We start from the raw sequence: 14761 nt of genomic DNA, 5'->3' as shown, positions 1-14761 counted from the left end.
GGGGCCAGTAATGAGAACCTCTATTCCGACCAGAAATTTATGCCTTTCCTCTGCAATAGACAAGTGAGGGCAGCAGCTTCAAGAAATTAACTGAAAACAGAACTGTAACTAATCTGTTTACCTAATTTTTACCAGATGTGCTAAGGTAATCTTGCAGAAGAAATCAAATGAAATCAGCGCAAGCACCGCTGCTTCGCTGAACTTTGGGGACTGCTGAGCATGGAAGTAAGTGTTCAGAGACCAGAACAAAAGGGTAGTAGATTGTAAACCTTTTTCCCTGTTATGAGCAGGGCAATGAAGTGAGACTACCTAGTTTTTCCCAAACTGTTCTTTTTTACTTACCTTGCTGGGCAATCTTACAATGCGAGATCAGACCACATGTTCAGTGCCGTGCAGGGCAATTTGCTGGATGTATGATGTACAATTATACATTTCAGAATATGAAACGATGTATGAAATAAAATATCATAGTCCATTGCACCGAGAACAGAGGGAGTGCTGCATAGTCACTGGTAGTGGCATTGACAGATTGAAGAATCCAGTTCAACGTAACTTGTATTGAGCTCTTCAGCTCCCATAAATCGTATGGAAAGTCTTCTCCGACTAAACCCTCCTGGATTTTTTTTATTATTTTTTTTTTAAGCTAAAAAAGCCTAGCAGAGAGAATAGCTTATTGTCATACTTTTATTCTGAAAAAGATTTTCTCCTCCCCAGAACCTTTGCAAAGAATGTTAAATGCCTCGCCCCAATGCTGTATTTGAACAACATGTTCTGGTTACATATTGCTCCTCAATATTAAATCAACACAATGATTTTCACATTCCGTGTCTTCTCCATTACCTTTTAGCCTTCCAGAAGTTTGTTGGCAAACTTCATATCCCCTCATGTCTTGCCAGAATTAGGCCATACCTGTTGCTGTAGAATTGGAAGAGAAGAGAAAACAGACTATGAACCACGCTGTTGATGGACAGGGTGGGGATACTGGAGTCCACAAAATCAACTGCCACAGCCTGGTTATGCTGGACAAAGGATTTTATTTCATCCAAGCTATCAAAATTGAAAGGTGAATAAATGGCTGATAATCAAATATTCCCATTTGTGCAGGATTTCTTCATTATTCTGGAATTGCAAAATATGTATGAAGAGTGGGTTTAGATCTGTATCCCAAATCACTTTAGCTAAAAGTTGTGGGTAAAGGCAATCTGGCTTTTTAAAAGTTCTTGCTTTTGCCTTTCTTATTCATCTCATCACCTGTCACATCTTTCTGACACCTTGCTAACACAAAATATTGCTGACAGAGGTGTACCAAACAAAAGTTATAAATATGTCTAAAGACATAAGAGAATTTCATTACAAAATATGCAACATGGGATTAGTCTGTAAAATTATTTCATTGATCTACCAGCAGATTGATAGAACACTATTAAAGACTTCTGTCCATTTGGTCTGATACAGTAACATCTTTTTCCTCAACTTGACTCACACAAATTCCAATACTCTATCATTAATTGTTTTTTCCAGGTGATAGGTAACAATTAAAACAAACTACGTGCACCTTAAAGTACAAGTATGTAATTTTTGTTGCATGAAATTTCCTGTTTAGTAGGTGGGAAAAAAATACTTAGATTCAGACCTGACTGGAGGCATGGTGTTTTAGTTGCATAGTTAGGTAACCTTTTGGCTAAGCAAAAAATAATTGAAAATGAAATTTTGGTTAAGAACAATATTTAAAAGACAAATTAATAGGTAATTCTAGCAGTAGGAGAAAAAGAAAACAAGGTCATTAACAGTGTTGAAACTTTCTTGACAGGTTAACAAACAATTTTATTTCTGACATGCTGTCACCCTTAGTTTCAATACGCAATTTTACAAGTACTGATTTTGAATTATATTTCCTTTTCATTGAAAACCAACCTGTGCTACTTAGGAAAGGGACAAGAAAAAAGGCCAAAAAAAACCCCAAACTGAAACCTTATTGTGGGCTGACATGAAATTTTTTAGTTTTTAATTTTCTTGAAAACTTGAATTGTTGGTTTGACCAGGCAGTTCCTAGTTTCCCACCTTTACTTAACTGCATAATAAATACACAGTACTGTGCATTATATGCTGCTTTCCACAACACAATGTCTTTTCAGTAGTTCACTGAATTTCTGAAGGCACTGAAGACACTTTGGCTGTATTCACTTGGTTTGCTACAGGGATTATTGTGTCTGTGACATGGATATTATACACGTAGCACGTTAGTGCAGTAGAATTAGTGAATGGCCTCTTTTCCCACTGGAAGTGTAGCTAAATTAGAAAGAGTAGTGCCTGGCTTTTGTATCAGATGTGGGAAGACAAATGAGCGCTTTTCTGTCAGGAACAACAAAAAAAAGGACTTCGTCATTACAGAGTGGCAATTGTTCTGTATTTTATTTACTGATAATGTATCTTTTTACAGCAGGAGTTTTTGTTTGTGAGGGAATTACAAAGAGATCTTTCAGAGCAATTTCAGTCTTTATTTTGGCCTTGGAGCTTGTTACCTTCCCCTTATTTTTTCTGCTCTGTGGTACTTGTAGCAATGGATCAGCTAAAAATCTTAGTTCAAAAGGATTAATGTATGATAATTATGAATGATGTAAAAAGCCGACCCAGCCCTTTTTTTTACCTGCATCAGAATACAGGCGAAAAGAAGTGATGTTTGAAGAAATGTTTCTTTTTGTCTGTGAATCTACTCCATACAATGTCTGAGGTCACATTGACTATACAACCTAGATAAAAGTAAATATCCTTTAAGTCACTTTTCCCTACCTCTCATTTTTTATATTACAGAAGTGTGTTTCTTTTTTTATGTCAGATAAAGGTAGAATAAATAAAAAGAGATATTGGACTGTAGGCACCATTTGGTCAGAGTTAACTGCAATAACTTTATTTTTTTAAGTGTGGACTAATTTTATTGCCAGTAACAACATTAGTGGTTATTCGTGCTAAGGGCAATAAAAATCCAATGATCCAGGATGTATGATTGACAAAAAGATCACGAAGGAATTTCCCTTTTGCTTACTTATATTTCACATTACATAAATGGTCAGATACACTACAGGATTTTGGAAGCTGTTTCTGAAACGCTGAGTCTGATTTATTGCCAGAGGCAAGATGCCAGACTGGATGCATCAGGGATCTTGTCTGCTAAGAAATGCTTCGCTTTCTTTCAAGAGACTGTCCATATGCGCATTCATACCATAAGCATATGTCTGCTTCTCTGAGTTGAAGACTTCTTGGTTTTAGCAGTATCCACAGGATCACTATCGTGTCCTGTCCCTACCTGACATAAGCTGACTGACGCTGCCTCTGCTTACTCAGGAGTAATTTGTGGATAGGTTCTGAACAGCCACCTTAGCAATTTAGCCTTCTCTTTCAATCTAATTGCTTCCTTTTGTGATTTGTTTGTCCTGCTTGCTTTTCTGAATGCAGTTTAGCTCTTACATAATGAATCTACCTTGCCTCCTTTCTCTACCCACCTGCGGGCAGGGATTTCTTTTATTTTTATCCTTACCAACTGTGTCGCAGCTTGTTCATATGAGGAGACGTGTCTTCCCTGAAGGCATTTATGGCCCTTGTTCCAATGCACGTACAGTTGGGCTTCAAATATAGACCAGGCAGCTGTAGCGCCTGCCGCCTCACACGTGCTTATTCCTCTCCATCACCTAGAGATTCTGCACTGCAGGTGTCTACATTTGGGTGGGAAGAGACCCGTCTCAGGTGTTTATTTGCCTGCCTGGGGCCTCAGAAAAAGTCACGCTTTCAGCACATCTAGCATTTGCAAGAGCAGCAGGCTCCTGATGACCTGGCTGGGATCCCTTAGAGAAGCATTTTCCGCCGCATTTCTTTCACGGGCCCTTAAGAAGCCTAAAGATGGGCTCGCCCAGGGTAGCTGTCATTTCCCTACCCAGACAACAGTTCTAACTGCATGCCCCACTCCTCTTTTTTAAAGTGTGGAAGTCCTACACCCTGCCACATCTAGACCAAAATATCCCATACGATACACTTTGTGTGTCACAGTGATCCCCCCTTTAAAAAAAAGACTGTGCGTGTGTGTACGTGTAGATGCCTCAGTACATGTATCCCATTTCTTCAGGCTGTTCCTATCTATTTCTGGGGTTTCAAACTTTTGTCTTCAAATTAAAAAATGAAGTGTAAGTATCCAAAAATGGTGGGGAGCTGGTTAAAGATGGAGAATGACATCCCATTTATCCTTCAGTATCTCAGAGGTCTTACACAGAACGGCGAAGGAGGAAGAGGTACCTCACCCAACGGTACTGCCGCTTCCAAAAGCAAGGGACGAAGGTGGTAAGGCTGTGCCTCAATATTCTATTGAATCCTAATTGCAATTATGTCTGTCATAATACAGCTGCCATGTTTCTGTAACATTTGCATATGCTATATATGTGCTCATGTCCAGGAAATAGGAGCTCCAGCACATATGTTATGTTCTGTTCATCTAGAAATGACACAATCCTACTTTTCTTCACAGTTTTTTGTGTGGGAAAAAAGGACGTGTCAAGGGAAGCCTAGACATATGGTAACCTTAGCTCTCAGAGACACTGTATTCCAGTGAGACCTAGATTGGCTGTGTGTAGATTTTTTCACTCCTACTGTAAAATTAACGTTATTATTTAGTCACTGAGGTTAATAACCTAGCAATATTTTGTTCATCACCCACCTTTATTTCTAGGGTTTTTTTCTTTTAGTCAAATCCCTAACCAATACATTTTGAATAATGCATAAGCTAAATTGCATAAATATCTATGGGTATTTTGCCACTACCCCTAGATGCATAGATTGGTTAAGTATTTTGTTGTGGTTTTTAATCACAGCCAATCTCAAAGGTGAAATGACCTCTTTAATTTGGAATAATTCATTATGAGTGTTAAGGAGGAATGTTTATGTGGTTTAAGTAAATTAGTGAGAATTGGAAGTCTCTAGATAATTCTCATTTTCCTTTGGCCTTCCAAAATGCATTATCCAAGGATGCTTTCCAAAAATTCATTACAGTTTTAATCCAATCCAGTCCTACCAGATCTGCACATTTCTTTGATGAATTGTTGTTTGCATTAACTGACAAAGCAGAGTCATTCTTCAGGCCGTCGTTGAAACCCTTTTCACAGAGTCAGAACATACTGTCAATATACATTTAATGTGGATCTGTAGGAACAGGATCCTGAGCAAATGTTAGTGTGAAGGCACTTTGTTTTTAAACAAGTGCAGCGAAAGAAACACTTTACAGTTCTGCTTCTTCATACATTTATAGAGTAATCTAGCAGTCAGTTCACTCTCCCATGGTTTTTAAAAATCCAGATTAAATGCTTTCCTCTGCATTTGAGAATTTACATCTATATTCCAGGTCACTATGCAAGCTACTAGAGTATTCTGGCTTGATACCAGAATATAAAGATATTTTCAAGTTCCTACACTGTGCAGAAAATCTGAAGTAATTAGGGCAGGAGTAAAGAGCACAAGTTGAAGCAGGACACCCTAGTTGAGTAATTAGAAGAACTTGCTTGGAAGAAACAAAAATCTCATCTCCCAGCTCCATTAAAGCCAAGGTGAGGTTTCCTAAGGGCTCTTTAATTATGAGATACATAAAGTGTTTTGGAGTAGAGACTGGCTTATAGGATGCTCCTATCAGAACTTCCACTCCTTTACAAAAGGAAGTTACTACCAATATCAAGCATTTTTTTAGAGGAGCTAGCCCCTTTTTTTCCTAGTTTCCTAGTGTCATTTTTCCTAGTTCACCCAGCATACTCCCAAACACAATACAGGAAACCAGCACACTACTGCACGGTTCAGTAGTCCACTCAGAAGAGCCTAAAAAGTAACTACACATGACATATTGCAATTTTAATTCAAGGCAACTTCCAAAAGATAGTGAAGGTAGTTTTCCTAGGCTCCCTCTGTAGCCAATAGCTGAAGATAGGTTCCTCCACAGCATTTCAGACCAAAATGCTGACTTCAGTGTTCCTCCCACAGGGAGACTTTCTGCTTATATAGACTACAGGGTGACATTAGTTTTCTTTGGCTAACTTTTTCTTTTTATACTGTCCCTGAACAACCTGGTCATTTTTTTGATTTAGCTTCTGCCCAGTTTTGCAGGGTTACCAATGCGCAAGAGGTGCTTCCTTACAGGAGAAGGCTATTTCAAAAGTAAGGATGTAGAAATATCTTACTCAGTCCAGTTTTAGACCACTCATTCAGGTCAGTATGTCTCCTCACCATGCCAGCTTCTAACATGCCTTTGCTTAGTGAACATACTGCAGCTGCCTGCATAGATCAATCATTTACAAGCTGATTAGAAAGGGGTCTGGGGCAAGGCAAAGCACGTCCCAGTGAAAATAGAGATATTTTTTCCTGCACCACCCACACATTTGGAATGGGGATATAAGTAATTTTCTTATTTCGCTCTCAGGCCAAAAAAGTTAAAACACTTAATTACAAGATACTATATGTAACTAGGGAAATTAATCTAAACCAGAGAACTCTGATACGGCCAAGAAGAATGGAAACAGTCAAGCTAAGTGTAGGTAAAGAGCACACTTATTTTACAATGTTGCTTCTCAACATGTGAGGCATGCCTTTCTCAGTGAGGTGGATGGAAATACAAATGAGGCATGTGCTGTGATGAGGCACAAAGGAGATGCTAACTGGTTGTGAGTGAAGCACAGGATAAATTAGTTGTGATGTACTGTTTGGCAGTGTTTAAATTCAGGTGAAGCTGAGTTGTTTGCATTCCACCATGGTCCTACACACTAGTATTATACTCAGTAACTGCATAAGAGTATTATTTTTGATTATACAAAAAAAAAAGATAGCTTTTAGAAGGTCTTTTTGCCTAATGGCATTCATCCAGCCTTCGAGAAATGTTCTCCTTTGGGGCTATGCAGTGTTTTCCACAAAAAATGATTAAAGGCTGTACTAGGTTTACTCATATTAGGTTGAGTGCACCTCATTTTCTCTAAACCTGGAAGCTATAATCACCCCCAGGTCACTCTAACATATAGATGGGAGACTGCCTTGAAATACTATGTGTTGTAGGCACAAGGTAAAGAGCTACGAATGAACCATTATTTGCAGAAATCGAATGAGTTTGTCCTTGGCAATAAATAGGGGGAGAAAAGAGGCAAAAGTTTATACCGAGTATAAACTCTTAAAAAAACTTCCATCTAAGCACAGGTTTAAGGGTTTGGTTCATACTGATCTGTTTCAAACATTCTTTAATAAGATGGCTTGAATATAAGTAATCAAACTGAAAAACTGGACTGCAGACCCAGATTTTGAATTGTTGAGTTTGGAAGCACATAGAGCTTTGGTTTTAATCTTGTTGTAAAGTTCATAACTGGATCAAAGCACAGAGTCTGGGGCAAGATGATTTCCTGTCCTGAATGTTTTTCATGATCTATAGTATCAGAAATAAATCTTAAAATGTAATACATCTACAACCTACACTTCTCTGTTAGATTTCTCCTCCAACATAAACAGAGGCATTGTCTCCTTTCAGCCTTCATTTAAAGGTACAATTTGCCTTATTGCTCCATCACATTTCCAGATGTCAATAGTGATCTTGGGAATAGTGCTGTACAAGAGTCAGGTTTTTTTGCATTGATATGCATTAGAGGTTACCTGCATTTTCACCCATGCAAAGCAAACTTCCTTCTGATTAAATAAATCCCTTGAATGTCCTAACTAGTAGCAGTTCCTCAAAAGCAGGAAAGGTGCAAAAATCAAGCTAACTAGTACAGACTAAGCACATTCACGTTTCTTTGGTGCTCTGAGTAGTGATAACTGTTTACCCTTGGTCACGTGCAAGTGCAGAGTATCAAGTCTTCTCTGTTATTGCTCTGTAATTGCTATAAAATGCTGCAATATTTGTGGGGGCTTTTTTCTTAGCTTTATAACATTTATGAACTGTACATACCTGCTGTTTTCCAAGCAGTGATATCATTTAAAGAAAGGCAGACCACACTAAAGCTGCCTTAGCAATGGTGGGTGGTACCGTGTTCTCGTACAAAAAACACTTGACTCCAAAACAGCTCAGTGAACCATAGTTCTGGAAAAATTCAGAACTACAGGAGTTTGGATTTCTTCTTCAGTGCGAAACAGCAGGTATTGGAAATTTCCTCAAAGGCGAATCCTTTCATTTCTGAAAGTTGAGTTCTGCCTCCTTGTCTCATACTGCCGCACAATTTACCAAGTTGCACCATTAAAGCCAAGATGAGGTTACGCATTTCGGTTGAGTTGACAGGTTGTGTGACCAAAACAACATTCTCTCCCCATGCCAAGGCCCTTGGCTGTGTGCCCGTTCCTCTTCCCTTGTACCAGCTCTGCTCCCAGCCGACCACACGGTGAGCTGACCCACGAAGCACAGCACAGTCGGCAAAAAATGATCCCGCTCCCCCCTTTTTTTTTTTAATTAGTTCAGTTAGGTTTAACCCTTGAAAATGGTTCACCTGTTAATGCCAGGGAGGCAAAGGGATGGTTTTGCCAGGAATGGAGAAGAAGCGTCCCAGGGGGAGGCAGGGTGGGTACCTCTTAGGAGAGCACATGTGAAATTCCACCCTGAAAAGCAGAATAAGGAACTGCTCACTGTAATGAAAAACAGGGCCTCTGACTTGTTTTGTTAATCATAACGAAACAGCAAACGCTTCAATTGTGAACCCTTCGCTGGGACTATATTCCGGAATCCGTACGCTCGGAAAGGATACACACGCGGGCACAGGGCTGCCACATCCTTTGTGCCCAGGGACCCAACATGAAGAACCGGCAAAGCGGTCCCTTTTTGAGAACACATGGTTACTGAAGCTCTCCAGCCGTGCTACGGGTGTGCTGTCGGCTTAAGGCAGGTAGCCCCAGACTTGGGCTAGGGGGGCTGCCTGCCTGCCCTCCACCCGGGCAGGGGGCTGCGGCCGGGGGCTGAAATGCCCATCGATTCCTGCTGACAGCAGTCGCCTTGCTCGGACGGCAAACGGCAGTCTCTGCTGTTAAAATACTCCCTCTTTCATTTAATAACAACTCTCTCTATGTCAGAGATGTGTTTTCATGATTTAATGGCTGAAATATCCCATAGTATAACAACAATCTTATTCTCAATGATTTGTGGAGTTTTTTTCTCCTGTTTTTAGTCGGAAGGAGGAGCTTGCATCCTTATTTACTAAGCACTGCCATTTGAAAGAAGAATGAACACTGCTGAATATCGCTGCATGGTACTGTCGGGTTTAGGATGCCCACATTATACTTCTTGTTATTCTTTTTATTATTCTCCCTGATGTTGCTGAAGCGCTTAAAAGTCCCAGTAAAAGTGATATTCGACTATGCTGACTGCTATACAAACAAGACAGTCCCTGTTCATAAGGAATTCTTCTGTAACTTCTGTCGCTGCATGTTACAATTTATTCGCATGCCTATTGAGTTTCAAGTCAGTGACACTTCTACTCTTCTATTAGTATCTGAAGTCTTGCTTGAATATTTATTCAGAGTTGCATGTAATTCTCTGTGCAGGAGCTGGTTTTTGCAAATATTAAATGTGATTTGATGAATTAATATAAAACTCTATAATGTGTATTGTTTACACTCTGTTTGAGGAAGTGACCGGGATACAGTAGTTAGAAAGCAGAAATAGTGTGGAATCAGAAAAAAAAGACTTATTTTGCAACATTTCTGATACAGACAAATCAGGAAGCACAGATTTTTCTAAAGAAAGCATGCTGTTGTTAGGCAATCTTCTGCTTTGTTTCCAAAGCATGTATCTACTCACTAACCCACAATTCTCACTAGAGAACAGATCAGAAAAGAAAGATGTTTTCCTTAATTGTTTTCTGCCTGTGAAAAAGCACAGAGAGACAGGCTCACAAAATCTGAGAAAACAGCAGAGAGAATGAGTGACAAGGCAAGTAAAAGTTTCCATAAGGCATCTATATATGATAAGTATGAAATAACCTTAATGGCCGTAATATAGATTTTCCAGGCACAGCATTCTGTGGTAAGTCCTGACTTATTCTTGGCTGTGTTGTATTTTGAGAAATCTTCTGCATGTGACACACAGGTGAAAGGCAGTGGGAAATGTGTTCCTATGTAGTTTTTAAAGTACTTTTTATAGGAGGGTTTTAAGTTCTACAGAACTCTGTGATTTTCTCTCTATTAACTTTCTTCACAACATCAAAACATTTATAGCATGTATTTTAAAGGCTGTAATATCCATCCAATAAATGCTAAAATTTCTTTCAAAGTATACTTGTAATAATCATTTTTCACACATTTTCAGAAATGTGTAAATCAGTCTGAAAGAATTATTGTTTGTATAACTGCTTCTCCTCCACACTATATTCCGTTAAGGTTTTGTCCTCAGTGTTAGTCATATTTATTTTCAGGAATGCCACAGAAACCGCAACTTTCAATTGCATTTGCTTTCAGACATGTAAAAGAAACACATGTTAAAGCAATTAATAAAATTATGAAGTTCACGGTTTCCTGAAAGTTAGTCCCTGCAGTTTCTCAGTGAAGGAGCCTAGGCTGACCAAAACAATGAGCACAACTCAAGCTGCTCGCTTCTCACTCTGAAGAAAGTCACATGAAAATGTCATAGAACAAGCAGCACTTCTTTCCAGAGTAATTATTTTCATCCTCCCTCCCCATTTCTTTCTCATTCAACATATGATTTCTCTCTGGGCACTTGGATTCAAAGCTCTCTGCTATCAAAAGACCTCTAGTTGACTTAGCAGAGCTCTGAATGGGTCTGGGCTGCTGTAAGGTGGGAGCTAATGAAAACTGTGGTTTGTTCTCCCCTGGTGCCCTCTCAGTAAAGTTTGCCAAGCTGCATAAAAAGCAGCGGCTCTTTTTGTGCAGGGAGGCAAGCTTGTGCAGAGTGCCACTACCAGAATTATCTACCAAAGTTCAGGGCAGGCTGGCCAGTGCTGAGACAGGATTTACCTCCTAGTGTGTGATGAGAGATGAGAATTCAATGCTTTGCTTTGCTTTGCTTTTTCTGCTTCCCTTGTGTTAAAAAAAAAAAAAAAAAAAGGAAAAAAAAAAAAAGAAAGTTCAAGGCTTTTCACTGAATTAATTGTATTGTGAATGTGTGTTGGGGGATGAGTGGGGGGAGACAAACTAGTCATAAGTACATTCAGTTTTACATCCTTGAAATAAGAAAGGAGTAGTGAGAAGGAATGCCGAGCACTAGTTTCTCGTATTAAAATACAAGATTACTTTTCAGTAAAAAGATCATCTTTCAGACAAATTGAAACAAGATTTTAACATATATTGCTTCTCTGAAGTCCTAAAGAATGCATATTTAACAATGATCTTTCCATCTTTGGAGCATATTTAAAATACATTATTTCCTTGAGGTGGCACAGCTACTCCTTGAAGAACACTGAGTTATTACGCTCAGATGTTTTCACACATGAAGGAGGCCACCAGAACACCCTGGGACATACGCATTTTAGAATGGTCTTCAAAGGAAAAAAAAAAAAAATTTTTCATGTCATACTAGAAAATGGTCATTTCCTTGTTATAACTGTAAATGCACTTCCTTTTATTCATGTGGAGAGTCCAAAAAGGGTCAATTCTTTTCTGTGACTCTGGAGAGCCTCTCTAAATAGAAGCTGCCAGAATGAGTACTTTTTAAGACTTAATCGAACCAGTGATCAAATATCTGTATGCTACAAGTGTACGGCGGCACGTGAAACGCCGGGTGTGTAGGACAGATGACCACAGAGACCCCGAGGACCCCAGCCTCGGGCGGGTGGGCGCTGTGCTCTCGAGGAGTGACCTGTTGGAAGCGAGAAGTTGAGGGCAGCTTACGTCTGACTCTGCCACCGTTTCCTTTAGGGCTTTGACATGATATTTAAGGTGCCCACCGGTCAGTCGCTTTTACTTGAGATATGGCGCCTTGGCACCTCAGGCATGGCTACCTAAGACATGCCAAACCGAAATGAATGCGCATACGTGGATTGCACGCGTACGGAAAATCCGACACATCCAGGCAGAGCTGGGCCCATCTGACCCAACTAGCAGCAGGACAACACGTGTGATGCTTTGCAGAAGCACTGGCATCTTCTGCGGGTCCCGTACATTACCCAGGGCACCTCTGGTTCTTTCCCCACGGCGAGCACAGACCTCTCGCAGAGCTCCGTGCCTTGCTCCGGCTCTGGCAGCAGGACTGCGGTGGGGACATACGGCGTTTCCCACTCCCTGGCTTCTTCCACTGACCTGGACATGCCAAAGTCACGGACAAATATTCAGGAACATCAAATGCCATCCAGGCAATGTTCCGTAATGGGAAGGGAGGAGATGTCTAGGGAAACCCAGATTATGAGAATAATCTTAACCTTAGAGGAATGCATCAGAGAGATCAACAGCATCTTGCACCAGGCGATGACCCCAAGGCGCGTAGAAGTAAGGAGCCTGGGAATCAGGCACATGATGTCAATAGAGATTCTCACTATGTTTAAAGCTGTGAAAATAACTTCTGAATTCTTCTGCACATTTCCAGACAAAGAATATAAAGGTTGGGGCTTTTTTCCTTTTCTAGCTATGAATTCATATATTAAAATTCCCCCATGACCACTAAAATATTGGCACATCAAGCTTTGAAAGAGGTGTTCCCCATCCCATGGAACTTTTTTTTTTGTTTTTAATCAAAATAAAAATAAACTTTCTAAAATACATCTGTATGTAATATTCTTGATAAAGAGTAACTGAGAGAAAGCATCTGCTACGTTATTTCAAATCCAGGACATGTAAAGAAAAAAACTATTAGAAGAGTTATGTTTGCTTATTTTCTTATCTTCCAGAGTAAAAGGAATTTTTCCTTCTGCCCACTATCAGCATTCAAAATAATATTTATACTTGAAAGTGTGATCACAGGAAATGTTACTCAAGGATAAACCCTGTTTCATGGGTAAGAGAAATTAGGATGTTTTGTTTCTATCAAAGATACCAGAACAGCCATCTGTATGTAGGTTATGCCATCTGTAAGCTAGTGTCATTGTCTACCTTTCTGGCGCCTCTGCTGTTGATTTTTTTTCCTGGTAATGCTGCCATCATGTTCTTCTATTTCTCTAAGCCAGTGGGAAAATGTCCCATGCGCTTTAGTACTGAGTACTTGAAGTATTGAAAAAATCATTAAAAAAATTATAAAAAATCAGGATGAAACTGGGGGACAAGTGCTAGCGTCTTTTCTCAGCTGATTCAAGACATTTGCTCTACTCTTATTTCTGCTACCATTTTCACAGCCTCACAGGACGGTTAAGGCTGGAAGAGACCGTACTCTGCAGGACATCAGGTAGAAGTGCAAGCCTGTTTCTGGTCTGGTCAAACACATAGCGGTAAATTGTCTCCTGCAAGGAGAGTTGTCTTCTGCCTTATTCACTGCCCTGTGATCTTCCTTGGAAAGCAAATAAGTAGCAGTGGGCCTTCTGCTGGAGGAATAATTTTTTCGTTAGTGGCAAGCCAGAGAAGCAGCTCAGTATCTGTTTGTGTTTCTTCTTTTCCCTTTATCCACTTACTTGCAGTGAACATCAAATGAGATGAAATAAATTGCATTTATTTTAAATTACAGGCCAGTTTATAATCACCTATGAAAACTTCTAAAATATGAAGAAAATAATAATGGTACTTTCTGTTATGACTGTCATCTCTATTCAAACCCAGGCACAGCAAATATGCATTATCAGCAGGTAGAAAGCAATTACCTGAAGCCAGGTGCGCTATTAGAGGGGAGATCACAGGCAGGTGGTGACACGGTGGAATTCCCTTTTCTGTACTCTGGACTAAAGTCAGGAGCAGCAAGAAGCTGCAAAACATTCCCACCTCAGTGTGTCAGAGCCTGCATGCATTATGTCCCTGACAATGTCCCAGGACTTGGAGTGGAAGGGATGGGAATTTGGCAAGATCCTGCAGGGTAACACCATTGCTCTCTCAGACCGTGGTTTACGTCCCCGCTGTTTTCCCAGGGGCTCCAGTAAGTTACTGTCAGGGCTTCTGGTGTGCTTGTGTGTTTATCATTCCTCTGGTTTGGCAGATGAGGAGCTTCAGAACTGAGAAATGGAATGAACTGACCAAAGCAATTAAGGAATTGGTGCCAGACTCAAAAATTAAATCCAGATGAGCCCATGAGGCAATAAATCACAGATGATTTTGGCATGTAAACCCCCTTCTCTTTTAAATGCTGGGAATGCACTTGCCATGGCCCAAGAAAAAGATGAGCCTTGATTCATTTGTAATCAAAGCCATAGTACATAGGACGTGCTGGAATCAGAACACCGGGTACAAGAAAATGGTTGGGATATCTCAGATTTCCCAGGAACTTCTCTAATGGCTGCGAGGATTTCTTGTCGTTGCTAAACTTTCTACTGATGATAATTTTTCCCCATCCTTATTTTTTCCAGTACGGTCAATCAGGTCTGATTTGTTTATTTGTACAAATAAAAGACTATGGAGCTCAAGACAACACAGCTCACAAATTGAAAACAGAAGATTAATTGATCATTCTCAGGTTTTACTCAGTGCACTGGGTGGTTCGTTCTTTACTCCTTTCCACCCCACTCCTCCCCCTTCCTTCAGTGCTGATTTTAATCAGAGGGAAAGGAAGTGACTGTTTTCCATAGAGAATGTTGATATTTGGTGAAAAAATAAGGGGTGGGGGAGTGAAAGGTGCACAGACCTCCCCCCCCCCCCAAAAAAAAAGTTTACTGATAATTCCTTTTTATCTTTGCCAAATGCTGCTCAA

The sequence above is a fragment of the Buteo buteo genome, chromosome 15, assembly GCF_964188355.1.
Source record: "Buteo buteo chromosome 15, bButBut1.hap1.1, whole genome shotgun sequence".
Lineage (NCBI taxonomy): Eukaryota > Metazoa > Chordata > Aves > Accipitriformes > Accipitridae > Buteo > Buteo buteo.
The sequence above is the reverse complement of the archived record's forward strand: the minus strand, read 5'-3'. Positions refer to the sequence as shown.